Raw genomic sequence first — 27,226 nt, forward strand, 5'->3', positions numbered from 1 at the left:
ATCACATCTTTCACCCAGCATCATTACTCCTCATTATACTTCTATAATTTCAACTACAAACTTATTCTAAACTAAGAAGATTTAGTATGAGCTTCCTTATAGTATAGCCTTAAGGTAACTTTGCAACCGTTATTTAGGAAATGAAAAGAAAATGTGGTCATCCAAGAATTTTAAAAATAAGCAAAAATGCAAAGCCAAAAAGGCACATGGTAATATTAAGAGAGTGGTATGAAACATTAAACTCGGCTAGAAATAGGGTTTTTGTTGCAAGAAATAATGGGAAATGGGGCTGGAAAACTGAATTGAGCCAAATTATGAAGGATTTAACAGCCAATTTGATCCCCTCACTCGTGGGTGATCACGGATGCCAGGTGGAAACACTTGAAAACTAAACAACACACTTCAAAAATAATACATAGGTTAAAAATGAAATTTCAAGGGAAACTTTTTAATTACACTGTACTGAATAAAAACAAAAATACAACATATTAAAATGTATGTGACACAGCTATAGCAGTACTGAGAGGGAAGTACTAAATGCATCCATCAGAAAAGTGAAAAGCTGCTCCCTTAAGAAAAAAAAAAAGTAGAAAGGGAAGAGCGAAATTAATGCAAAACAGGAGGCAGGAAAATAATAAAGGTAAGAGAAGACAGCAATATAAGTGAAAACAGAAAAACAATAGAGAAAATCAGTGAAATGAAAAACTGGTTCTTTGAAAAGATCAATAAAATTGACAAACCTCTCACAAGACTGACAAAGAAAAGGGAGAGAAGACAAAATATGCATACCAGGAATGAAACAAGAAACATCACTACAGACCATACAATATCCAGAGTGAAGCAAGAGAATACCAGGAATAACACTACTCTCACAAAGCACTTAGGTGAAACAAACCAATTCCTTAAAACATATAAGTTACCCTAACTCACCCAGCATGAAATAGATGATTTGAATAGCCCCATATCTATGAAGAATATTGAATTAATAATTTTAAAACTCCTTAAAAGAACTCTCCAGGCCAAGAAAGCTTTACTGGAAAATTTTGCCAAATGTTTAAAGAATTAATAGTAATCTACACAATCATCCAGAGCATAGAAAAGGAAGAAATATTTTCCAATTATTTTTATGAAACTAATATTACCATGACTTTACATGTAAAACGATGCAAAAAGAAAACTTCAGATTAATATCTCTCATGAACATAGATGCAAAAACCATTGACAAAATATTTGCAAACTAGAATTCCACAACATTTAAAAGAGAATTACATACCATAACCAAGCAGGGTTTGTACTAAGGATACAGTCTGGTTCAAATATTTGAAAATCAATCAATGTAATCCACTTGATTAACATGCCAAAGAAGAAAATCACAATGTTTAATTTTATGTGTCAGCTTGACTGGATCACAGGGTGCCCAGATATTTGGTTAAATATTGTTCTGGGTGTGTCTGTAAGGGTGCTTTTGGATGAGATTGACGTTTGAATCATTAGATTGAGTAAAGCAGGCTGTCCTGCCCAGTGTGGGTGAGCCTCCTTCAACTCATTGAAAGCCTGAATAGAATAAAAAGGTTAAGTAAGAAAGAATTCTTTCTCTCTGCCTGTTTTGTCACTGGGACATTGATCTCCTCCTGTCTTCAGACTTGGACTTAGACTGGAACCTGGCACTTCTATTTCTCTGGCTTTCAGTCCCAGACTGGAACTATACCATCAGCTCTCCTGGATCTGACTTCTCAGCCTCCACCATAGTATGAGCTGATTCCTTATCATTTCTGTTTCTCTGGAGAATCCTCTCTGATACATATGATCATATCAACTGAGGCAGGAAAAGCATTTAACAAAATTCAACATCCATTCATGAAAAAAATTCTCAGAAACCTAGGAAGAGAGGAGAACATCCTCAACTCGATAAATCTACAAAAACCTACAGTTACCAATACACTTTATGATGAAAGACTATGTGCTTTTTCCCTAAGGTCAGGAGCAAAGCAAGATGTCCTCTGTTGCCACTGTTATTCAACATACTACTGGAAGTTTAGACAGTGCAATAAGGCAAGAAAAGAAAATAAAAAGCATATACTTTGAAATGGAGAAAATAAAACTATCCCTGTTTGCAGATAGCATGCTTATCTGCATAAAACATTCCAAAGAATCTATAAAAACAAACAAAAAACTAGAACTAAAAAGTTCAGCGAGGTCACAGAATATAAGATAAACATAGAAAATTGAATTATATTTCTACATATTAGCAATAAACATATGGACTCTGAAATTTTAAATATAATACTGTTTACAATCACCCAGAAACAAAGGAAATACTTAGGTCTAAGCATTTTGTATTTTTAGTAGAGATGGGGTTTCACCATGTTGGCCAGGCAGGTCTCGAACTCCTTACCTCCCACCCCCCTCAGCTTCAGACAGTGATCCTTCCGCCTTGGCCTCTGAAAGTGCTGGGATTACAGGCTTGAGCCATCATACCCAGCCTAAGTGTTTCTTTTTCTACTGGTTATAGAGCTGGCTACTGTACTCCTTCTGGTTTCTCTCCATTGGGGTGGTCGGTTGCCCACTGGGGCACAAGAAGGGGGCTGGCTTCTGTTGAGGGCCCCAGGAGCTAAGCATAAGGATGCTCTGGGATGGGAAAAACCAGTGCTGATCATAATCCCAAAAGACACAATCCTGAATTTCATAATACCAAAAACATAATTCTGGAAAATAGAATTTTAATTTTTTTCTTAAAAAACATCTATTTATGTTTTTAAATGGGAATTTATTTAAGAAACATAAAACATGAAAGAATACTACTTCATAGGCCACTTCGTACAGTAAAACAGACACATATAAATAATCACATGTAAAATTTTGCAAGCATAAACACGGAGGAATTCTAATGACAGTCACACAGATATAAGAGCTATGAAGAGATCACTTTGGTGCATAATTATGTGCACCCAACTTTATAGCTACAGTCATCTGAAATATTAGTATCATGACAAACAACCTAAGTCGTTTGACCAGATCCATCAAAAACCTCAGTGAGTCACCCCTGCATATGCAGTCACCCAAAGAGCTGAGCTGTCAAGAAATAGTATCTTTTACAACCACAGATGCACAAAAAGAACATCTCTACATTTATTGAGGAAGTTTTAACGTTCTTATTTACAAAGTCAACAATTATAATAATGTACTTTCCCGAAGTCAAATTTGCAAAAATTGCATGAAACAAATTAGAACTCTCTAAAAGTCTCTGCACAATTTATACCTCCAGTATCAGAAATAACACAAAGATGATACACATGGCATAGCCAGTTGGCACTATGTGTGAAGGGGCAGAAGTCATACACAATTGAATAGTTTGGCAGGAGAGATTTCTTGTATTTTTTGCCTGTGTTTTCACTTGATCTTTGAAACACTCACCACACTTGTATTTGGATAGTGGTTGGGGTCTACACATTTTGTACGTATATGCTGCTCATTTGAAAGTCTGGTCATTGCTCAGCAATTAAGCAATTTTTCGCCTTCACAGCACCAATAATAATTAGTGTTTAAACTTTTATCTTTCACCATTAAGTAGCTTCATACACTTAAGTTATCACAGTCTTTTTGTGGGGGAGCAATTTCACAGATCTTTTTTATTGTTTTGTAAGGAATACAGTAAGAAGGAATGAAATTCAGCTTCCCCAATACCAAATCGGTACTAATCAGGGTTCTCCAGAGAACTAGAACCAATAGAATATGTATATAGAGATACGAGAGGGGATTTATTAAGGAAATTGGCTCACACAATTCTGATGACTGAGGAGTCCCATGACAGACTGTCTGCAAGCTAGAGACCCTGGGATTCCTGCAGGATGGCTGAATCCAACTCAGATGGCCTCAGAGCCAGGAAAGCCGACGTCACTTTCTGTCCAAGGCCAAAAGTCTGTGGACCTGGGGAACAGGTGGTGTAAGTCTTAGAGTCTGAAGGCTAGTGAGCCTGGAGTTCTGATGTTGAAGAAAGCAGGAGAAAAGTCTGCCCCAACTCTCAGAGAAAGACCAATCCACATTAACAACCTCACAGACACACCAAAAATAATGCATTACTGGGTTTCTAGATATTCTTTTCTTTTCTTTTTTTTTTTTTTTGAGACAGAGTCTTACTCTGTCACCCAGGCTTGGAGCACAGTGGCACAGTCCTGGCTCACTGCAACCTCTGCCTCCCAGGTTCAAGTGATTCTCATGCCTCAGCCTCCTGAGTAGGTGGGATTACAGGTGTGCACCACCATGCCCAACTAACTTTTTTTGTCTTTTTAGCAGAGATGGGGTTTCACCATGTTGGCCAAGCTGGTCTTGAACTCCTGGGCTTATGTGACCCACCCGCCTCAGCCTCCCAAAATGCTGGGATTACAGGTGTGAGCCGCCACTTAGACATTCCTTAATCCAGTCAAAATGACACCTAAAATTAAGTTCACAAGTCCTCCCATTGTCAACCTGGCACCCCTACACATCATCTTAAACCATACTTCATTTCCAAATAAAGCCAATAACAGACAATAGTTCCACCTAACATGATGCCACCATCCCAAAGACAACCAAAAATGCACTAATCCCTTCCCCAGAATTCTGCTTTCAGGATTTCCAGCTTTGGAATTTTAATCATTCAGGATTGTGTATGGGGAGTCTTAGACATTAAGAATTTTAGACATTAGTGCTTTTGATTATTCTGTATTTCAACATATGAGATTATGGCCTTTGGGACTGTCTTTCAGGATTATGATCAGCAACAGATTGTAACATGTAAAACGTCATGGACAATGAGTTACTCCTACACACCTATTAGAATGGCAAAAATCCAAAATACTGACACCACCAAATACTGATGAGGATGCGGAGCAACAGGAACTCTTATTCACTACTGAGGGATGTAAAATGATGAAAAACTTTGGAAAAACTAAACATGCTCTTATCATGTGATCCAGGAATCACAGTCCTAGGTATTTACTCGAGTTAGTTAAAAAATGTAAACTCATACAAAAATGTGCACACAAATGTCTACAGCAGCTTTATTCACAATTGCCAAACCTGGAAGTGACTAGGATGTCCTTTGATAGATAAATTGTGGTACATCCAGACAATGGAATATTATTCAACACTACAAAGAAATGAGCTATCAAGCCACAGAAAGACTTGGAGGAATTTTAAACACATTGTACTAAGTGAAAGAAGCCAATCTGAAAAGACTTCACATTGTGGAATTTCAACTATGTGATATTCTCGAAAAGAATGGAGAGAAGAAAAGACCAATGGTTGCTGGAGGTTAGAGGGCTGGGAGGGATGAACAGATGGGACACAAAAGATTTCTCAGGGCAGTAAAACTACTCTGTACGATATTACAATGGTGGATACATGTCATTATACGTTTGTCCAAACCCATAGGATTTACAACACAAAGAGTAAACTCTAATGTAAATAGTAGGCCTTCGTTAAAAATAATGTATTCATATTGGCTCATCAATGTACTGCATCGGTAAAAAATGCACCACAATAATTAATGCAAGATGTTAACAATAAGGGGAACTGGCAGGGGAAGGCTATGGAAACTCCCTGTACTTTCCACTCAATTTTCTTATACACCTAATACCACTCTAAAAAATAGTCATTAATTTTTTTAAAGGTATAACTTAATAGTAACCATGTTACCCTCTCAAAAACTATTTGTCAATTTTGCCACAAAAGAGAATTTCAAGTATTTATCTGTTAAGAACAATAGTTACAACAAAAACATGGAGATATTTTTACAAATTAACAACCCATGTAGAGATAAGTTTGGAAATAAAACTAGGACTTAAAAGATGAAGTCCTGGCTCCTCATGTCGTGTTACTTTAGGTAAGTCAGTTACCTCTTAAACCTCAGTCTAACACTTTTGTTATTTAAAAAAAGGATTATTATGATGCATCAAATATTTTATACTAGATCTATTCACTTAATATATTTATTTTTAAGTATCTCGGTAAGTAAAATGAATTATTTAAACATTTTCAAATTCCACTTAATTCCTAGATATATGTCGCCCATTAATATAAACATGTACTTTAAATTATATGAAGTTGGTAAGTCATCAACATGAAAATCAAGTCAAAATCAATTACACATTAAATTGGTTACAGTGTGTATCTTTAACTTACCACGACCATCTATCTTCAAATCACTTTATGCCACTTGATGTATAAACACTTTACAATAGTGTACTTCTACTTTCCCTCCCAGCCTTTGTGCTATTGTCATCATACATTTACATGTGTTATAAACCCCACAATACATTATAATTGTTTTTGCCTAAACAGTTATGTTTTACATAAACTGAAAGTACGGAGATCCATTTTATATTCACCAAATCTTTACCATTTCTGACACTTTTCATTACTTTGCACACATCCAAGTTTGCTTCTAATATTCTTTCCCTACAATCTAAACTGTCTATAATATTTCTTATGAGGCCATTTATAGTAGCAATCTACGATGACAAATTCTTTTATTTGAATGGGATGTCTTCATTTTGCCTTCATTTTGAAAGGGTATTTTCTCTAGATATAGAAATCTAGTTTGACAGACACTTTTTTCCCCAGCATTTTAAACATGCTGTTCCAATGCTATTCACAATAGAAAGACATGAAATCAATGTAAGTACCCATCAACAGCGGACTGGATAAAGAATATGTGGTACATATACACATGGAATGCTATGCAGCCATAAAAAAGAATAAAATGATGTTTTTTGCAGCAACATAGATGCAGCTGAAGGCCATTATCCTAAGTGAATTACCATGGGAACAAAAAACCCAATACCAAACGTTCTTACTTAAAAGTGGGAGTTAAACAATGGGTACTCATGGATATAAAACTACTAGAGGAGAGAGGGAAGGAGAGGGGCAAGGGTTGAAAAACTCACCATTGGGTACTATGCTCAGGACCTGGTGACAGAATCAATTGTACCCCAAAATTCAGCATCACACAATATACCCAGGTAACAAACCTGCAGATATACCCTCTAAATCTAAAAGTTGTAATTATTAAAACCAAAAAACTTCACCTCTCAACACCCCAAAAATATAAAATTAAAAATAAAAGATGATGTTTCATTCTCTTCTGACTTGCATTGTTTGTAATGTCAGCAGTCATCTTTGTTCCTGTGTACATGACATGTTTTTGTTTTTATTTTTTTTTTTACTCTGACTGCTTTTAGGATTTTTTCTCTATCACATCTTTCTAGCAATTTAATACAAAGTACTTTGGAGTATGTATAGTGTGTGTGTGTGTGTGTGTGTGTGTGTGCGTGCATGCTTGTGGTTTGTTGTTTTTTTCTGCTTGTGGTTTGTTGAGAAGCTTGGTTTACAGTTTATTCAAGTTTAGAAATGTTTCTGCCATTATTTCTTCCAAACTTTTTTCTGCCCCCCTCCTTTCTGGCATTCCAGTTACACAAGAGATAGACCGTTTACTATTGTTTTATAGCTCGTTGAGGCTCAGATGGGTTTTTCCAGCCATTTTTCTCTCTGTGCTTCAGTCTAGATGGTTTCTATCACTATGTATTCAAGTTCACTGACTTTATCTTATGAGGTCTAATGTTCTCTTCTTCCTCTCCAGTGTATTTTTTATTTCTGATATTACATTTTTCACCTTTAAAGTTTCATTTGGCTCTATTTTATATCTTTTCTTTCCTCATCATGTCCATGTTTTCTTCTACATTCATGAGCACATTTATAATAACAGTTTTTAAATGAACACTTGCTAATTCCATCATCTTTGCTATCTCAGGTTATGTTTCTATTGGCTGATTTTTCTCTGGATTGTTGGTCACATTTTTCAGTAGTTTTATATTGTCAATGATTTTTGATTGGATGTGGCATATTTGGAATTTGAATTTTGTTGTCTTCTTTGAAAGAATATTGAATTTTGTCCTGGCAGGCAATTAACTTACTTGTGGATGAGCTTGATGTTTTGGGGGCTTCTTTTAAAACGTTGGTAGGGCACATCTGGAGTATCTTTTATTCTAAGGCTAGTTTAGCTCTACTTTTTAAGACGTAGCCTTCTGGGGTCTTTTCTGAGTGCTCCAGGTGTTCAATGGCCTCTTTTATGTCTTTTGGGGTTGGTTGGTTGGTTTGTTCGTTTGTTTGTTATTGACGGGGGCGGGGGAGGGGGGGAAGGGGGAGGAGAGTCTCGCTGTGTTTCCCAGGCTGGCCTGAGACTCCTAGGCCCAAGTGATCTTCCCACCTCAGCCTCTTGAGTAGCTAGGATTACGGGCACAAACCACAGCCCTAGCTTCTTTAATTTTGGATGATCAAAACGTACAGTATCACAGCCCTATGTAAGCTCTGAGAATTGTTCAGCTTACAACTCCCCAGGAGTCTATTTTTTTGCCTAGCTTATGCATATGTGGCATAGCATTCAACAAAAAACTCAAAAGGATGCCTATGCATGTTTCTGGAACTTTTTGGCTGCATCACTCCCTGCTCTCCGGTATTCTTCCCCACAAAGTTCAGCCATCTCAGTTTTCCTGAACACTGCCATCTGTCTGATTTTCAGAATAATGCTCTACTGGAATTCCCCTTCCCCGGGCCGCAGTTTAGAAGGTGCCTCGAGGAAAAGGAGCCAGGGCAATTGCTGGTCTCACCTAATTTATTTTCTTTCTATTCTAGATACAGGCCTGTTCTGTTGTTCAGTATCTGAAATCGTTGTCTGTCATATTTTTTCCAGTTGTCTAGTTGGTTATGGGAAGAAAGAAAATTCAGAACCGGATAGTTTGTCCGTGCTTTATATATTTAGTAGGAGTTTCAAGGATGTCTTTATAATAGGCCAGATTGTCTTAAAAATTACAAGTATATTAAACACTAAATATGTATATGTTTCTTCTTAACCCCAAAATACTAATGCCATGATTTTATTTTTCTTAAACATTTTTATATTTAATTCTGAATTTTACAGGGTTTAAAAGACTCTCACCCATTAAGGAAAACAATCACCATCCCCTTTAAGTGAACCACAACACTGATTGTACTGATGCTATTCTAGACGGTCCTGAGGGGACTCACTGAGTACTGCTTGTGATTGCCATGTCAATGATGCCATCAACTTAGAAGAAGTGCCACTTGGCCCACATTCCTGAATGCAAGATAAACACATTAATTCTTCAGTCTACTCACGACAGTGCTCAACTCCAACTCCAGTTGATCGTTTGATCAGCTTCTTCATTTGTTTAGTTCCTAAGACACAGACATGTCTTTCTTTATGTCTTAAAAGACCTTTAAATTCTATGGAATTCTGCATTTTTTCAGTCTCATGATTTGCAGATGATGTATTGCTATTCAGTCGAATTTTAGGTCTCTTTCCTGACATTATCAAGCTTGCAGTCATAACATCTGAGGTCACTCTCTCAGCACCAGGCGCCCTGTGAATCTGTGAGCACTGTGCTAGCACAGCCTTACAAAGCTGTGGCTCAGACAGGGCAGATGGGAGCCTCAGTAGCAGGGCAATTGTAACTATGCCAGCAATGACTCTTTGGGTCTGGGGGAAAGTTTCTGTCTATCCACAGTGGACTCTAGAGGATGGTGTGGGCCAAGTGGATGTAATATTGGTTCATTCAGAAAAACAAACTTCTTTAGGTATCTCAAGCTAGAAAGTGATTGAAATTAAGGAATTAAGAGACAAAATATGGGAACTAAAGGAGCAAAAACTGGGAAAGTTGGTGGTATCCAAAGATGAGAAACTTCAGAAAACCATAGCATCCTACCAGGAGTAATGCCCATCTAATTCCTCATTTCTCTGCCCTGATACAGCATGTGAGCTCCAGAAGGCCTGGGTTTTGCTAGCTATTTCCTCTGCAGGCATCCATGCTCACCTCCAGAAGTACTAGAACTGCTGGCACTATTGCAATAGTCTGTAGTCACCTGCCTCTGCCATAAGCAGGGTAGTTTCTATTTTCTTCCCACGTTTAATTTGTTATGAGTGCCTCCCATTGCCAGCAAGGAATCCCAACTGAGCACAAAATCTGGCAAATGCAATTTGCAGGTTTTCAGCCACAGTGGCTTAAGGGAGAGTATAAAAGACCAAGTATGGGTCTGTAGCTATAGCTGCATTAAAGCTATAGCTTTAATGACTCTATTTTTGAGAAGCCTGACACATAGGAAACTCAAAAAATCACTGTGGTTTCTATTATTTTTAGTTAATAAGCAGTGGAATGAAAAGTCAACCTATATCTGGGCTAACCATACAGGAACAGACGTAAAGATGACTGTGCCCTTTACCCAGTAGTGCTACCCATCCACACAGTTCTCCTTTTTCCATTTCAGGAATGGATAAAACAATGATTGTATTGATTTCCTGCTCACTATGGTATTAATTGCTTGTGGTCCCCAAACGCAATGTAAGTTAGTAACCTTTGTATCTATCCATTTGTTACAGGATTTTTGGGGTGTCACTTCACCAGTCAGAAACCTCTGTGGCCAGTGGTGCCTTTGTCTGAGTTTTGCTCTGTCCCACTGGGCTCATTCTGCTCACTTGGCCTGGCAGGCTGCGTTTGGCTCGTGCTACTGGCCTAGATCCCATGCCTTCCAAGGGCAAGCCAGGTGCAGAGCAGCGAGGGGTGTGTGAGTGGAGCATGGGGTCCAGGCACACCAGCTGCTGCTGTGGGGTGTGCAGCTCCAGGTGCCAACACAGGCACCAGCTCCCTGTGAGGGCACAGCTAGACCAGGCACACCACAAGCAGCTTCCACGGCTGGCACCAGGGAACAGAGTGGTGCCCACAAGCTTGGAGATGCCAGGAACCACAGGGCTCCAAAGAGGAAGTCACAGCCCTGGCTTGGGGAGTTCCCAGGTCTGAGCTCCCTGAAGAGCCGCAGCTCTTCTCTCCTTTTCTTCACCCACAACATGGCAAGCAAGAGGCATGTTTCATCCCTGTTTGTGTTACAGCTCTTTTATTTCTGCCATTCAGTGGGTCCCAAGTTCTTGTCCTGCATCCAGGAAGAATGAAGTATGCAGAGAAGTGGAGAGAGAGCAAGACGAAGAGGAGTTTTATTAAGTGATAGAACAGCTCAGAGGAGACCCACAGTGGGTAGCTCCTCTCTGTAGCCAGGGTGTCCGATGAATGTTCAGCTCTCAGCAGAGAGGGTAGCTCCTCTCTGTAGCTGGTTGTCTGTCCTCTCTCCATCCTCTCTTTGAGTCTGGCTGAGTCTGGGGTTTTTATGAACCTCAGAGGGGAGGAAGTGCATGCTGATTGACCCACTCACAGCCATGGGTGGCCATCGACAGGCCCAGGGAAAAGCACCACAAGTTCCTCCTCTGGTCTGCAGGACTGGCTGCCCTGCCCCCATGCTTCATGACCTCCCCAACTAGAAGGCGGGGCATCACCAGGCACGCTCCCCCTTCCACCCAGGAGCCTGTCTGTCTCCTGCCACTGTTCATGGCTCCCAGGCTGTTCATGCTGAGGGGTACCGGCAGGCTAGCACCAGGCTGTCCTCAATACCTCCTCAACCTCCCTCCCATACTTGTCAGTGCCCAAAATCCAGAGAGGCCTGAGGTAGCAGGGAGCTGGCATGACATGTCAGTGCTGCCTTGAGCATGTGCACACCCAGCCAGGCTGTGACAGTGCCCAGACTTGGCCCCAACTTTGCTCTGAGATTGGAGAGGGCACTGACCACAGGGAGAAGCCAGGCAGTGGGAGCAGGTACTTCTGAGCCTGCTGCAGGTATGGAGGGCCTTCCTGGACCCCCAAGAGCACAGAGATGCCTGGATCTGGAGCTGCAGCAGAGTGGCTACAGCTGCACCCAAGGAGCTCCTGCCCCACCCACTCAGAAGGAGCAGGGCTTCCGCTTGTCCCAGCTCCTGCTGGCTCCATGGAGCATGAACCCCCAGCCATGCTTCCTCGCAGCCTGTGGCAGGTGCTCCAGGTCCTCGCTGGGCCTCTCTGTCCATTCCTCCACGCCCTACCACATTGCTCTCCCAATGGCATGCAGCTCAGCCCAGCCCTATCACGGTGGCTTCCAGGATGGTGGGCTCCTGGGGGCCTCCCAGGGGTGGGTTTGAGGATTGCCTGCTTCCCCCACCAGGCCCTCCCCACAGTGGCAGTGGGTGATAGTGGTGATGCAGGGCCAGGGTCTGGAGCAGCAAAGGCTCTGGGCAAGGGAGTGGGTCCCACCCAGCCACGAGAGGTTGGGTTGGAGGCAGCGCTGTTGGCTGCCTTAGGGATGCAAAGCACAGGAGACCCACCACTGCCACTACTGCTCCCGCAGCTGCTTCTGCTGCCACTGCTACTGCCTCTTCGCTGCAGCTGGCGGCCACTCCAGATGGCCTGCAGCTGCCATCACGTTCACAGTAAAAAAAAGTTCTTTACCAAATGTATATATTCACACACCTCAAAAGCACCATATGAGAAATATTTTAGAAAAATTGCCTCAAGCATAACATCAAGGTCAAATTAACTTGAGAATATGAACTCAGCAATGTTTGCTTAGAAACTAATTCAGTCACTCAGTCAAACCTCACCTGCTGGCTGTTGCTGAGAGGGCTTCGACGATGTGGTCTGTAAGGAAGTGGGACACCGTAGGCATTTGATATATGTTAAGTAATAGTAATGAGGGCAATAAGTACTCGCATACTGAGTGGAGGGAGCTGTACATGTTAGAAGAACACTTCTAAGCTCTAATGCTTAATGGATAAAGATTAGGACTCTGGAAACCTTTCTATATTCAACAGAATCATTGTCTCTTATTCACCCTGCCTGCCAATTCCTGGACCAGGGTCTGATAGTGCAAATATCTCTTTAAACAGCAGTCTAAAAAAAACTCATATAGTGTTTCTTTAAAACAAAAAAGTTACCATTTGAGCCAACCAGAGACCTGGGCTTAAATTCTGACTGTCCCTTACAAAAGGAGAGATTGTAAGACAGCCAACCTCTCAGAGCTTCAGTTTACTCATCTAAAAATTAGGGCATTGATAATACATTTTTAAGATTGCAGAGTGCTTCTCACATAAGTAATGAGTATTCTTATAAAAGCGACCTGCAATTACAGGCAACTTTGGACCAATTTCTTCTTTAAGAAACTACAATGAAAACCTAGATTCCCTCCCAACTCCCCTGCAAAAAACTATGTAGGCTTTTGAATGTGATTTCATATTTGAATCTTTGTATGTTTTACATCCTACAAATGCACCTCAAACAAAACACTGCATATCTAATTCTGGTTGAGGTGAGAAATTCACTTTCCTAGTTCAACATTTCTCAAATGTTTGACATATTTTCATAAATTATAATCCCATAATTAGAAAGTACCATTTAACAGATCAGAATTGATTCCATAGATCTCAGTAGTTCTAGGGGAAAACAACTGAGTCGAATATCCATGCCAGTCTACCCAATCTGTCCCTCCAGTAGTGATCTCCACCAGAAAATGAAGCCTGTAAGATCCTGCCCAGGAGCTCCCTAATCCGGCACCTCAGTGTCCGATGAATACATCCGTCTGTGTGCATTCAGAGGAGACTCGTGCAGCAATACGCTTTCCTCCATGAAAATCTCTGTTCTCTTCGCTGATCTATGAAAACTATTTTTGAGCTGTAAAAACAAAATCCTGAGCCGTATTTCCCAGATGTCCATTTAACAAACTGCCATTTCCCTAGTATGCTAAGCACTTAAACTCAACACTGAAAGTCAAATAAGAGATTGATTATAAATGTGTATGTGCTGATCAAAACACAATAATGAAAAAGGCTCTGATAAGGACTTTACAAAATTTGTGTTGGGGATTTATTTGTGTGTGTTTCTAATATGTTTTTAAATGGGCCATCGTAACAGGCAGATTATTGATTTTTTCTGATGTTTATAAAGTTGGGAAAATAATAACCAATAATTATTGAATATTTATTATATGTGTCTGTCCTAACCTTTTGCTTTATTAACTTTTTTACCCTCAAAACAATCCAGTGAAGTAAGTCCCATTATTATCTTTATTGTCTTCCCAAGAAGACCCCACTTCAGAAACTGTGAACTTCATTCTTCTAGTTGTTCAGGCAAGAACTTTGGCATCATCCTTGAGTCTTCTTGTTCACACCCCGCATTCAATCCAAATTCAAGTAAACAAATGCAAGTGCCAAACACAAATGTGAAATGTACACGTTCCTGTTGTTTTCTCCTATTTCAAGCCTCCTGGATTATTCCAATGACCTCATTGGCCTCCTTGCACTAGCCCTTGTCCCTGCAGTCGAGGGACTACACAACAGCCTGGGGATCCTTGTGAGACCCAAGCCAGATTCTGTCACCCCCTCTTCTCAAGAGCCCTTAATACCTTCCCACCTCACGCAGAGTGAACCCCAGAGTCCTCATGCTCGCCCGCAAGACCCTACATCACTGGCCTGGATCTCCCAGACTCAGATCCCCATCTCCACTGCTGTCCCACACTCAGCCGTCTGGTCACACCCACTCCAGGCTGGCCCCGAGGATTAGGGAGGGAGCCAGAACAGGGGTGCAGGGCCTGGCTTTGCAGGGCCCCACTTGGGGTTTAAGACCACTCTTTGTTGCCGTCTTGATATTCTGAATAATAAAATATCTCTGAATATGTGTTTGCTAAGAAAAGACCAAAAGAACCTCAGCTGGGTACCACACACCTCAGCCCCCCATGGCCTAACCTCCAAGGATGGGCTCTGGAGGCCGCTGCACCCTAAGGCCCACCTGTCTAATTGGACTGACACAGTCCCACTGCCAGGGAAGACAGATCCCCATGGTGGCCTTCCGCTCCCAGCGTGAACCTGGACAGGGCATGCAGGGGCTCAGGTCATGTGCAGAGGGTCAGTGTCGTGCATGTCCCCGGCACCTCTGTGTGGCCCGTGCAGCAGGCTCTGTCACCAGTCCTGTCCAGGCACCGAGCACATCCTAGCAAGAAGGTTACAGTCTCCAGGGGTCGCCTGGCTGCTGTGAAATGGGGTGATGCAGGGCCGGGCGCAGTGTCTCAGCCCTGTAATCCCAGCATTTTGGGAGGCTGAGGTGGGAGGATCACTTGAGCTCAGAAGTTTGGACCAGCCTGGACAACATGACCATACCTATCTCTACAAAAAATGCAAAAATTAGCTGGAGCTCGTGGCACATGCCTGTAGTTCCAGCTACTCAGGAGGCTGAAGCAGGAGGATCGCTTGAGGCCAGAAGATTGAGCGTGCAGTGAGCTGTGATCCTGCCACTGCACTCCAGCCTGGGCAACAGAGCAAGACCCTGAGAAAGAGAGAGAGAGAGACAGAGAGACAGAGAGAGAGAGAGAGAAGCTCACTACTTTATGTCTATCTCCCTAGCATTGGATACTTGCAATGGGAAATCATCCAAATTTTCTGAAAAACCGAGTTTCCACTTTGTAGATGAGGAAATTGGGACTCAGAGAAGCGAAAGGACTTGCCTTACTAGGATCTACTCCCAGGCAGTCTGCCTCAGGGGCAAGACATTCAAGGCCATAAATAAAGCCAGTTTATCTGCTGACATTTCAATCAAACATAAGATGAAATCCTCCTTTTTTTATTTGGTCTTCTCCTGGTTACTTGAGGAAACATTAACAAATACCTTCAGAATCCAGAAAGAATGTCAACTGACTTCTAGATAGTAATCTTATAGAAACTATAGGCACCAAAGTTAAATATTAAATGTGAAAATATGAAACCCACAGGCTATGCTAAGATGATGTATGGGGAAGCACTTTGAAATTTGACATTAAGGTGTCATTATCATTATTTTAAGTGCCTGGAGCATAGAGGTCCATTAAAGAAAGGAGTTATTAACATGTTCCTTAAATCAATACAACTTTTCTCTCAATATTGATTATCCCACTGTTTGAAAATCTTCTCCCACCTACCATGTGACACACATCAGTTAGTCCTTGGGACCCCAAGGACAGAGTTATTCCATTCCAGAGGGCTTCATTTTTGCAAAAATAATGACTGGCATCTTTTCTGGTGTTATTTTTGCAAATTTACAAGTTAGGAACCTGAAAAGTGTTCCAGAAGTGTGGTCTGTTAACAGGCAGAGAGAACTTGTTCTCCTCATATCTGCAGTGACCTATTGTGAGATGGCCCCTGGGACTGATTGTGCCACTGAACTGAGACTTGCAAAGATGAAGGAAAGAATTCAAGGCAACTGACGACAGCAGCTTGGCAGAGAAAGCTGTCACACACTAATAATACCAATTTGGTCTTTAATTATGTATTTACACAGCAGTCGGCTGAATATCCAGCTATTGCGCTGTCTTTAGCAAACAGTTCTCCTTTCTGATTTTGCTTTGTTTTGTTTGGGCTATCACTAGAATTCAGGATGGAGCCTGGAGATTTTCCTCCAGTGTGTGAATTTCTCAGTCCCTAGGTGTGCCTTCCTTGTGTCTATATGAAACAGAGTATGCATATCTCTTGAAAATAAGAAGAAAGAAAATGATAGCCAGTGTCAAAAATGTTATAACATCCATTTTCTTCTTTCATCTCTTCCATCTTCCTCCTCTAGAGCTTGAGAGCAAAGGTGAGAGGAAATGCTTTTACTGACTGAAAGGTGTCCTCGAAATGCTCTGTGCTGCAGGGAGGAAGGGCACGCTGAGGAGCAAGCTACTCAGAAGTTCTGGGAAAAGCATCTGCTCCTTCAAATTGGGCCAAAAAAAGAGAAAAACTTAATGTAACAAGAACATTGCAGCAACAAGGAAAAAATAATCGTAATCCTTGAGTTCCCCTTGTTTTCCTGGCTTTAATTTCTCTCCATATTTCTGCAAGCGTAAGATATCTTCACCAGTATTGAAAGCCATATTCTATTCTCAAAGGTCCAGATGACCTATTTTTCTCCCTCAGATTGTCATCAAAGATAGGCGAATGTCATTATGATGCTTATTTTACCACATTGACAAAATCTACCCATTATTATTTAAGCACTTATTAAGCAACAGGTTAGACATACAGCTGAAAGACAAAGTAGACACAGTCTTTCTCATCTAGGATCTTACAATCTAGCTTACCACAGGAGACCCTTATGTAAATTACTGAACCACCCTCCTCTGTCCTCTTCCAACCCTAATCTAGGAACATTGTATGACACCATCACTATTCCCTCTCATGGGAAAACTGATCACTTATGAGGGAGCAAAGAGAAGACAGAAACCAACATTTGCTGAACCTTCTGGTGTCTGACAGGGACACGCTAGGTGCTTTTGTATTTACAATCTCATTTAACCCTGCAAAACCCCTAAAAAATTAATGTTGTTATCCCTATTCCACAAATGAGAATACTGAAGCTGACTATGTATCCAGAAATGGAAATGCTGGATCATGTGGTAATTCTATGTTTAATTGCTTGGAGAACTGACATACTGTTTTTCATACTGGATGCACCATTTAACAGTCCCACCAACAGTACACAGGTGTTCCTATTTCTTCTGCGTGCCACGGAGCTATAGGTAGAACCAGCATTCAACTCTAGTTCTAAACCCAGGTTCAAAATACAGCCTTTGCCATTATACACACATGCCTACAAGTAACTAAGAATGGCTCTTCACCCAACAGATATGTGCTGGCAAGCTGATAGATAGAAACAGGAGAGATGCAACGTAGAGTTATGTGAGTTTCAAATTTACATAACCCTGGAGCCCTGGCAGGTAATCAGTTAAGTGGAACAGACAGGTGTAATACTGTAGAGAATGCTGAGGCTTGTGGCTGACTGGAGGGACTCGTCAATCTAAAGCAACAAATTCAATTTTTTAAAAAACTGTCTAGAAACCTAAATGTATCTGGTGCCAAATTAGTACTCAGCGACAGTGTACAACTTCAGTTTGAACTGTTAAGTTTATTAGAAATAACTCCTGATTGCTTTTATTGTGGTAAAATACATGCAAAATAAAATTTACAGTTTGATATTATGTATATTTTACATAACATGTTAACCATTTTTAAGTGTACGGTTCAGTGGCATTGAGTACATTCACACTGTTCTGAGACATTCACCACCATCCATCTCCTGAAATGTTTTGTCTTCCCAAACTAAAATTCTGCACCATGAAACACTAACTGTTCATTCTTCCCTCCCCTCCAGCCCCTGGCAACCACCATTCAGCTTTCTATCTCTATGAATTTGACTACTTTAGGTACCTCATAGAAGTGGAATCATGCCATATTTGTCTTTTTGTGACTGACTTATTTCACTTATTGTAATATCTTGAAGGTTCTTCCATGTAGCATGTGTCAGAATTTCCTTCCCTTTTAAGACTGAATAATTTTCCATTGAATATATTGTAAAAATATATATATATAAAACCATTTTGTTTATCCATTCATCCAACAATGAACATTTGGGTTGTTTCCACTTTTTGGCTACTGTGAATAATGCTGTTATGAACATGGGTGACCAAATATCCACTTGAGTCCCTGCTTTCAATTCTTTTGGGTATACAGTCATCCCTCAGCATCCATGGGGGATTGGTCCCAAGACCCCCTCGGATAGCAGAAACCACAAGTGCTCAAGTCGCTTACATAAAATGGTGTAGTATTTGCATATAACCTACAGCACATCTTCCCATATACTCTAAGGCATCTTTAAATTACTTACAATGTACAATGTAAATGCTATGTAAAGAGTTGGTATACCATATTGTTTAGGAGATAATGACAAGAAAATAAAAGTTTGTACATGTTGAGTACAGAGATAGCAATCCTCTTTTTTCAAATATTTTTGATCCATGAATCTTTTCAATTCAAAAAATATATTTTTTCAATATTTTTCAAATATATTTTCATCCATGGATGCAGAACCCATGGGCAAAGAGGGCTGACTATGTATCCAGAAATGGAAATGCTGGATCATGTGGTAATTCTATGTTTAATTGCTTGGAGAACTGACATACTGGTTTTCATACTGGATGCACCATTTAACATTCCCACCAACAGTACACAAGTGTTCCTATTTCTTCACATTCTCACTAACACTTGCTATTTTCTTTTTTTTTTAAGTAATAGTCATAATAATGGGTATGAAATTATATCTCATTGTAGTTTTGATTGGTATTCCTCTAATCTTTAGCAATACTGAGTATCTTTTCAGGTGCTTATTGGTCATCTGTGTAACCTCTTTGAAGAAATAGCTGTTCAAATCCTTTGCCCATTTCTAAATTGGATTTTGGGGTTGGGAGGTTGTTGTTGAGTTATAGTTTTTTTTAAATGTATCTTTATTGGATATATGGTTTGCAAATATTTTTCCCATTCTATGACTGTCTTTTTACTTTGTTGACAGTATCCTTTGATGTAAAAAGATTTACATTTTGATGAAGTCCAATTTATTTTTTTCTTTTGTTGCCTATGCTTTTGGTGTCTACCCAAGAAATCATTGCCAAATCGAATATCATAAAGCTTTTCCTCTATATTTTCTTCTAAGAATTTTACACTTTCAGTTTTTACATTTAGGCTTTTGATGCATTTTAGGTAATTTTTGCATGTGGTGTAAAGTAACAGTCCACCCCTTTTGCATATGTTTTCCCAGACCATTTGTTGAAAAGACTCTCCTTTGCCCATTGAATGTCTTGGCAATCTTGTCAAAAATCATTTCACCATCTATGTGGGAGTTTATTTCTGGGCTCACTATTCTATTTCATTGGTCTATTTGTCTGTCTTTCTGCCAGTACCACACTATTTTGATTACTGTAGCTTCGTAGTAAGTTTTCAAATCAGAAATTGTGATTCCCTCAAATTTTTTTTCAAGATTATTTTTGCTTTTCTGGGACCTCTGCGATTCCATATGAATTTTAGGATGGATTTTTCTATTTTTGTAAAAAATGTCATTGTGATAGGTATTGCACTGAGTCTGTAGATCACTTTGGGTAGTATTGACACCTTAACAATATTAAGACTTCTAACCCATGAAAACAGGATATTTTCCCACTTATTTATGGCTTCTTTCATCTCCTTTAGCAACATTTTGTAGTTTTCAGTATACATATCTTTTGTTTCTTTGGTTAATTTCTAAGTATTTTATTCTTTTTCAAGCTATTATAAATGAAGTTGTTTTCTTAATTTCCTTTTCATGTTTCCATTATATATATTGTAAATATATTCATTTTGTCCATTGTTAGCATATAGAAACACAACTGATTTTATATTTATTTTTTATCCTGCAACTTTTCAGTATTGGCTTATTAGTTCTGTCATGTTTTTTGTGGAATCTTTAGAATTGTCTACAAATTATGTTATCTATTCAGAGATAATTTCACTTCCCCCTTTCTCATTTGTATGTTTTTTATTTCATTTTCTTGCCTAATTGCTCTGATCAGGATTTTTAATACCACTTTAAAGAGAAGTGGCAAAAGCGGGCATCCTTGTCTTTTTCTTGACCTTAGAAGAAAAGCTTTCAGTATTTTACCATCAAGTATTTTTTAGGCTGTGGGCTTTTCATTTATGGCCTTTGTTATGATGAGGTAGTTTCCTTCTATTCTTAGTTTGTTGAGTTTTTTTTAATAGTGAAATAGAGTTAAATTTTGTCAAATGCTTTTTTTGCATCTATTGAGATGATAATATGGTGTATCTTCCCCCTTCATTCTGTTAATGTGTTGTATTACATTAATTAATTTTTATATCTTAAACCATCCTTGTATTTCAGGAATAAATCCTATTTGGTCATGGTACAAAATCCATTTAATATGCTACTGAATTCAGTTTGCCAGTATTTTATTGAGGATTTTTGCATCAGTGTTCACAAGGGATATTGGTTTGTAGTTTTCTTTTTTGTTGTTGTTTTTGTTTTGTTTGTTTTGTTTTGTTTGAGACAGAGTCTCGCTGTGTCACCCAGGCTGGAGTGCAGTGATGTAATCTCAGCTCACTGCAACCTCCACCTCCCTGGTTCAAGCAATTCCCTTGTCTCAGCCTCCCAAGTAGCTGGGATTACAGGCACATGCCACCACACCTGGCTAGTTTTTTTGTATTTTTCGTAGAGACAGCATTTCACCATGTTGGCCAGACTTGTCTCAAACTCCTGACCTCAGGCAATCCACCCACCTCAGCTTCCCAAAGTGTTGGGATTACAGGCTCAAGCCACCGCACCTGGCTGTAGTTTTCTTTACTTGCAGTGTTTCTATCTGGCTTTGGTATAAAGGTAATTCTTGAATGAAGTAGGAATTGTTCCCTTCTTTTCAGTATTTTGAGAGTGTTTGAGAAGGATTTCTATTAATTCATCTTTCAATATTTGGTAAAATTTACCAAGGGATCCATCAGATCTCTGGGCTTTTCTTTGTTAGACGGTTTTGCCTTACAGATTGTGTCTCCTTACTAGCGATAGGTCTGTTCAGACTTTTTATTTCTTTATGATTCAGTCTTGGTAGATTTTGTATTTCTAGGAATTTGTCCACTTCTTTTAGATTACCCAATTCTAATTGGTATACAACTCTTCGTAGTATTCTCTTATAATTCTTTTTATTTCTGTAAAATTGGTAGTGATGTCCCAACTTTTGCTACTGATTTTAATAATTGAGGTTCTCTTTTTTTCTTAATCTAGCTAAAGAGTGATCAATTTTGTTGAACCTTTTAAAGAACTAACTTTTGGTTTTCTTGATTTTCTTTATTGTTTTTCTATTCTCTATTTTATTTCTACTCAAATTATTATTATTTCCTTTCTCCTACAAGCTTTGTGTTTAGTTTGTTCTACTTTTTATAGTTTCTTAAGGTGTAAAGTTAGATTATTGATTTGAGATCATATTTTTCAATGTAAGCATTTATAGCTATAGATTTTTTTAGCAGAGCATTGCTTTGCTGCACCTATTAGTTTTTGCTATGTTGTTTTTTCATTTTTATTTGTCTCAAGATATCTTATAATTCCCCTTATGATTTCTTCTTTGACCCACTGGTTAAGAGTGTGTTGTTTAAGCCTGGGCAACATAGCAAGATTTCATCTCTACTTAAAAAAAAAAAAAAAAAAAGAAACCGGGCATGATGGCACACACCCATAGTCCCAGCTACCTGAGAAGCTGACATAGGATGATCCCTTGAGCCCAGGAGTTTCAGGTTGCAGTGAGCTATGATTGCACCACGATACTCCAGCCTGGGCAACAGAACAAGACCCCGTCTCAAAAGAAACAAATTTTTTAAAAATAATAATAAAGAGGATGTAGTTTAATTTCCACATATTTGTGAATTTTACAGAGTTCCCTCTGCTATTCATTTCTAGTTTCATCTCACTGTGATCGAAAAAGATACTTTCTATAATTTCAGTCTTTTGAAATGTTTTAGGATCTCTTTTGTGGCCTAATGTATGGTCTATCCTGGAGAATGTTGCAAGTGTGCTTAAGAAAAACATATTTTCTGCTGTGGTTGAGTAGATGTACTCTGTATATGTCTATTACGTCTGGATGGTCTCTACTGTTGTTGAAGTCCTCTATTTCCTTATTAATCTTCTTTTTGGTTGAACAACCTGATTTTTAAAAACATGAAAACTAAAACAGATACTAAGATACATGAAGTAATCTGTTCTAAATCAGGCCATGTCCATCATGACACCAAATAATCTTCTTATATCAAAATATATATTTGAACTTTTAAAGCAACTTTTTCAAGAGCTGTCATATGTAGTAATACAGGTTCTGCACTACTCAACATAAATGTGTGCAAATGCTTTAACTTCCAGCCGGCAGTAGCCACTGTTTTATAGCTCTGAAGTAATTGAAAAACAGAATGAGATTCCCCTCCCAAAACACAACCTGTATCCTTTCAGAGGTTTTTGTTTGTTTGTTTGTTTGTTTGTTTGTTTGTTTTTGTGCCCCCTCTCCCGTGAATGCATGAAATGCAAATGAAACCCAACAGGTGTTTTCTCTCAGTCCACAGGGCATCTGGGAGGCCTTAGGACAGTGGGTGATGTAGGGAGAGGACTCCTGAATCAGTCTGGCATCTCTATTAACTAGAGATCAAATAGATAGGCCTGAAAGGCTCACAGCAAAAATCAGATACCAGCCACAATGTTTCCCACTCAAGACCTCAGACAGAAAGAAAAGCTGCAGATCAGGCACACACTATAGACCTGTACTGCAGTGCCTTGATTAGTCACTCCCCCCAGCAGAAGCACTGACTTCATGTATGCCTTGCTTTCTCTCAGTATCTTATTAAGAGCCTGGCTGAAGCCCTCGGGAGGTCAACACCCCATCTTCCACCTTGCACCACCTTTGTTTAACATCTCATCTTGTTAATAGTGTAGAGATCATTTGATGTGCATACCAGTCCATTATCTGCCCATGATCTACTTCCCCTTTCCCTAACTGATATCTGAGAAAAGCTGATTTTGTGCCTGCTTGATTCAGACACGAGGTCCATTCTGCCCTCATTGTGTTTCAACTTAGAGATGAAAAGTCCATGTAGACCTACTGTGTACATGAGTTGGTTTAGATTTCTGATGAAGTATACAATGCAAGCAATAGACTGTGAACCCAACATTTATTGCATTCCATGGAAAATGCAGTGACTATGCTGGTTCACTGCTGATAGAATATTCCACAAGGACAATTACTTCTTGCTTTTATCTAATGACAAGAATCATTTAACTCATTAAATTTTTTTTTTTCACTTTGGCTTCTTGGAAGCTCAGTTAATATTAGCTTAGGGTTGCGGTGTCACTTTTTTTTCTTATTCTCTATCAATCATTTACTGAGATATGTTTCTTTATGATTATCTGGTTCAAGTCTTTTTTCCAAGTTTATCATTCAGAATAAGCTTAATGGGGACTATTGGCCTCAGAATGATCACATGATTGTCACAGCCTTTGGACCACATATGTAACAGCATCACCAAATTGTTGAGTCCCTTGTATTGCACTAACCCCAAAAGTCTGAGACATGTATAAATCCAGAGTTTTTGTTGAGAACTTAGACTTGGCTTCTTTAATATTATCAAAGCACCCCTATACATATATTTATAAAAGCTGAAAATAATTGATTCTCATCCATTTTCAAAGATTTAGAAAGAGCCTTGAATCTGGAGTTGGTCACTTCCATTTAAAAGTCTCTGTCTTGGGAAATTACTGTTCTTTTACTGCTAGCTACCATACAAATTCCTAATCGAAAAACCTTTACAAGCAGTGATGGCATGAATTGAACTTACTTCTGTCCTATTAGGAACATGTCTTGGTCAGGAAAGAAATGCATGTTGGATTCTTAATGATTTGTGTTTTATGTGTTCTGTGCTAAAGGGCTATTTCAGTCCCCAAGATACTAATAAGCAGTCCCTGATCCAGGTCATTTGTATTTTTTTATCAGCAAAAACAGCACCCAAGCCATACCTCAATTTAGAACATCTCTAAATTCAATTCTGTTCAATTCAATACAATTTATCAAATAATTATCAACTGTGCTAGGCATTTTCTGTTTCTGGAAGTACAGCAATGAATTGATCTCAGTCCCTACCCTCATGAATGCCACAAAAGAGAAAGGCTGACAAGTAGCTCAACAAGGCACACAGAGGAGGAGTTTCTTTCTGGCCACCAGATGGGAGAGGACAGGATGGGTTTCTCAAAGGAGATGGCTCAAACAAGCATCACAGAATTGTCAGCCTGGAAGGATGATTGAGGTCTAGACCCAGATATAGTTCAGAGAACACAAGAGGTTCAAGGGAGAAGGAGGTGGAGGCCCTCAGCATTCCCAGGGGCTAGTCTGGGGCAACCCAAGGTGGGCATTCAATAAGTGTTTAGTGAATTGAACAACTGAGTATGAAGAAATCAGAAAAGACCACAACAATATCAAAAGCGAATGGAGTCATCGCTGCTTATTCATCAGGGTCACTGAACTCAGGCTACAGACTGCCTGGGACACAGGATTCATGTACTAACTTGACTTTGAGGTAATTCTTAGTATAAAGCAACCCTCCATTTTTCCAATGAAAGGAGAATATATAAAACAATTTTGAAGCCAACTTAAGTATATGAACTTTTGGAACTGGAGATGAAAAGGCTAAATGTTAACGTATACTATTTGACTCATTAACTGAGTCACAAATACGAATCAAATAATATGTGGACTGAAAAAGTTTACTTCTTTCCTTCATCATCATTTTTCAGTCTTCTAGAAGGCATAGTTGGGGAGCACCGCCTCTGTCCTCCGCTGCCTGTTGAAGACGCAGCACTGCTCTGAACAGGTGTGTGAGGCGTTTACTAGAGACAACACCTAACCCAGGTTCTTTCTTGCCATTTATGATCTTCAGAACTACCCACTATGTTGCTTTAAGAGGCTGATTTGTAAGATCCAAAACTTAATTGTGAACTCATACTTCCAGGAATGCTTCTTAAACTGAATTAAATTTCTGTACTTCCTTTTTTGTTTCCATATTGTCCTTCTTTGTTTCACTGGTTCTGTCAGTAAATCTCTATAATCAGCCCAAACTTGCAATGATTTGGGTCATTTCAAATATATAGGCCTTCCCAAACAGAATTTTGTTATTTAAAAAATACAGTAATTAATAGAGCACCTCAAAATCTGGCAGGCAGGTCTGCTAAAAGGTGACTCCTATTCCTAGGAGTCTGTATGGGGAAGAATCTCTCTATAATCATCCATGACAAATATGGAAGTAACTCACATAAGCTGGTGAAAGACTTATTTCTCTCTAAAAATAAGGTTATACTAGAAAAGATTGGCTGGACTGACCTTGGTACTCCTGAACCTGGAAGCTGGTTATCACACACCAAGATTCTGAAGGGTGCCAAAGTGCCAGCCATTTCATCCTCTAAGAACCCTAGACCAGAAGGATCCTTGATAGGTCTGATCATCTGTCCTTTTGGCAAGGAAGGCATCTCTCACAGCCAGAGATTTTCTAAAAGAAAGTTAGTAGTGCTCCTAGGTAACCAAGACTGTGAGATTCTTTCCTTTGGACTTGTTTTTTGAATGATGGAGGTAATACCTAGTATTTGTAAAACTCTGCAGTTTACAAAGCACTTCCACAGCCTCTCTCTCCCCTACTCCCAGCACAGTCCTTGGAGTTAAGAGTAGAACCTACTTGGGCTTCAAGTGACGTGCCCCCACCCAGCAGGCAGAATGGCCCCTGTGTCTCCCCTCCTGGGGCAGGAGAGACACCCACAAGCTGAGTCCTCAGGGAAGGTCAATGCTGCGGGAAGGTCAATGCTGTAAGAAGGCCCTGCAGAAGGCCTTGGCGAAGGAGTGGATGGAAACGGACAAAGGGGCTTCCTGAGCCGGGATCCCGGGAGTCCTCCAGGTCGGGTGGAGAAAGGAGACCCTGAGACCAGGAGAGAGAGGAAGAGGGTCTGCAGGCAGAAAGTCGGGGAGAAGCAGGGAGGGTGCAATTCTGGAAGGACTTGGTATGTCATTTATCTTGTGGGGACATAAATAGGGAGTCCTTGAAGGGTTTTCAGCTGGGGAGATATTTGATCAGATTTCCATCATAGACAGTTCATTTTAATTACAAACTAAAGAGTGGGGACCAGGAGGCCAGATAGGAGGTTGCACCTGATGGAGTCCTCAACTCAGGGATGGGCAGATGGGAATGAAGAGGAGTCCACTCTCCCAAAGCCCTGCAGGGCCCCCTGTGTGGCCCCCTGCCACCCCATATCTGATCCTAAATCCTAAACTGTGTCAGCTCAGATCAAGCTGCTGCTCCCAAAACACAGCAGTGAGTTACTCTCCTCTCCAAGGCGATCTTCATCATATTATTAGATGCTCTCATAGTCTGTCTTCCCCAGGAAAAACTCCTTCCTTTTTCAAAAGCGCTGAGCATCTCCCAGAGACAGCGTGTAAAGGAGCATGCCACGTGATGCCCTAAGTGTTGCAGGAGCGATGGCCCAGGTCCCGTGCCCTGCGATGGGAAGGGCGACTGAGAAGCTGGGCCACTTCTGAGCCCTTGGGGTCCTCACCCGGTGGACTTTCTCTGAGCCAGTCAAGCCAGTCCAACCCTTAGAGCAGAGAATGCTACCCACACATGTCCTCAGGGTATTGAGCCGTGTTTTGTAAATCACCTAGAAAGGCATTGCTGGGCTTGAAAGCACAATTTATTGCTACATTATTAAATGGTCCCAGCAGCAAGCTACATTCTTTTTATTGATAGAGTAAAAATGAAGCAACCTAATGGGTGGGACCCTGGAAAATAGGACAGAAGCCGTGGTTCCAGTCTCTCCCCACCCCAGACACACAGAAAAAGCCCTTTTCCTGCTCCCCCTGAACCCCGCAGGCCAAGGAACCAATTCTACATTGAAATCCTTAGAGAAAGCTACTGTGTGTAAAAGGTGAGATATTT

The 27,226-nt window shown here is 40.0% G+C and overlaps 1 protein-coding gene and 1 pseudogene across 1 annotated transcript in view; one reads left to right on the forward strand and one right to left on the reverse strand.

The window, feature by feature from the left end:
* The window catches only part of LOC697539 (myotubularin-related protein 5-like), a 31,978-nt pseudogene extending 20,638 nt beyond the window's left edge, over positions 1-11,340 (reverse strand).
* Positions 1-27,226, forward strand: part of XKR4 (XK related 4) — a 412,555-nt gene that overhangs the window by 369,069 nt on the left and 16,260 nt on the right. The gene's annotated exons all lie outside the window — the stretch shown is intronic.

The sequence above is a fragment of the Macaca mulatta genome, chromosome 8 (genome assembly GCF_049350105.2).
Source record: "Macaca mulatta isolate MMU2019108-1 chromosome 8, T2T-MMU8v2.0, whole genome shotgun sequence".
Classification (NCBI taxonomy): Eukaryota; Metazoa; Chordata; class Mammalia; order Primates; family Cercopithecidae; genus Macaca; species Macaca mulatta.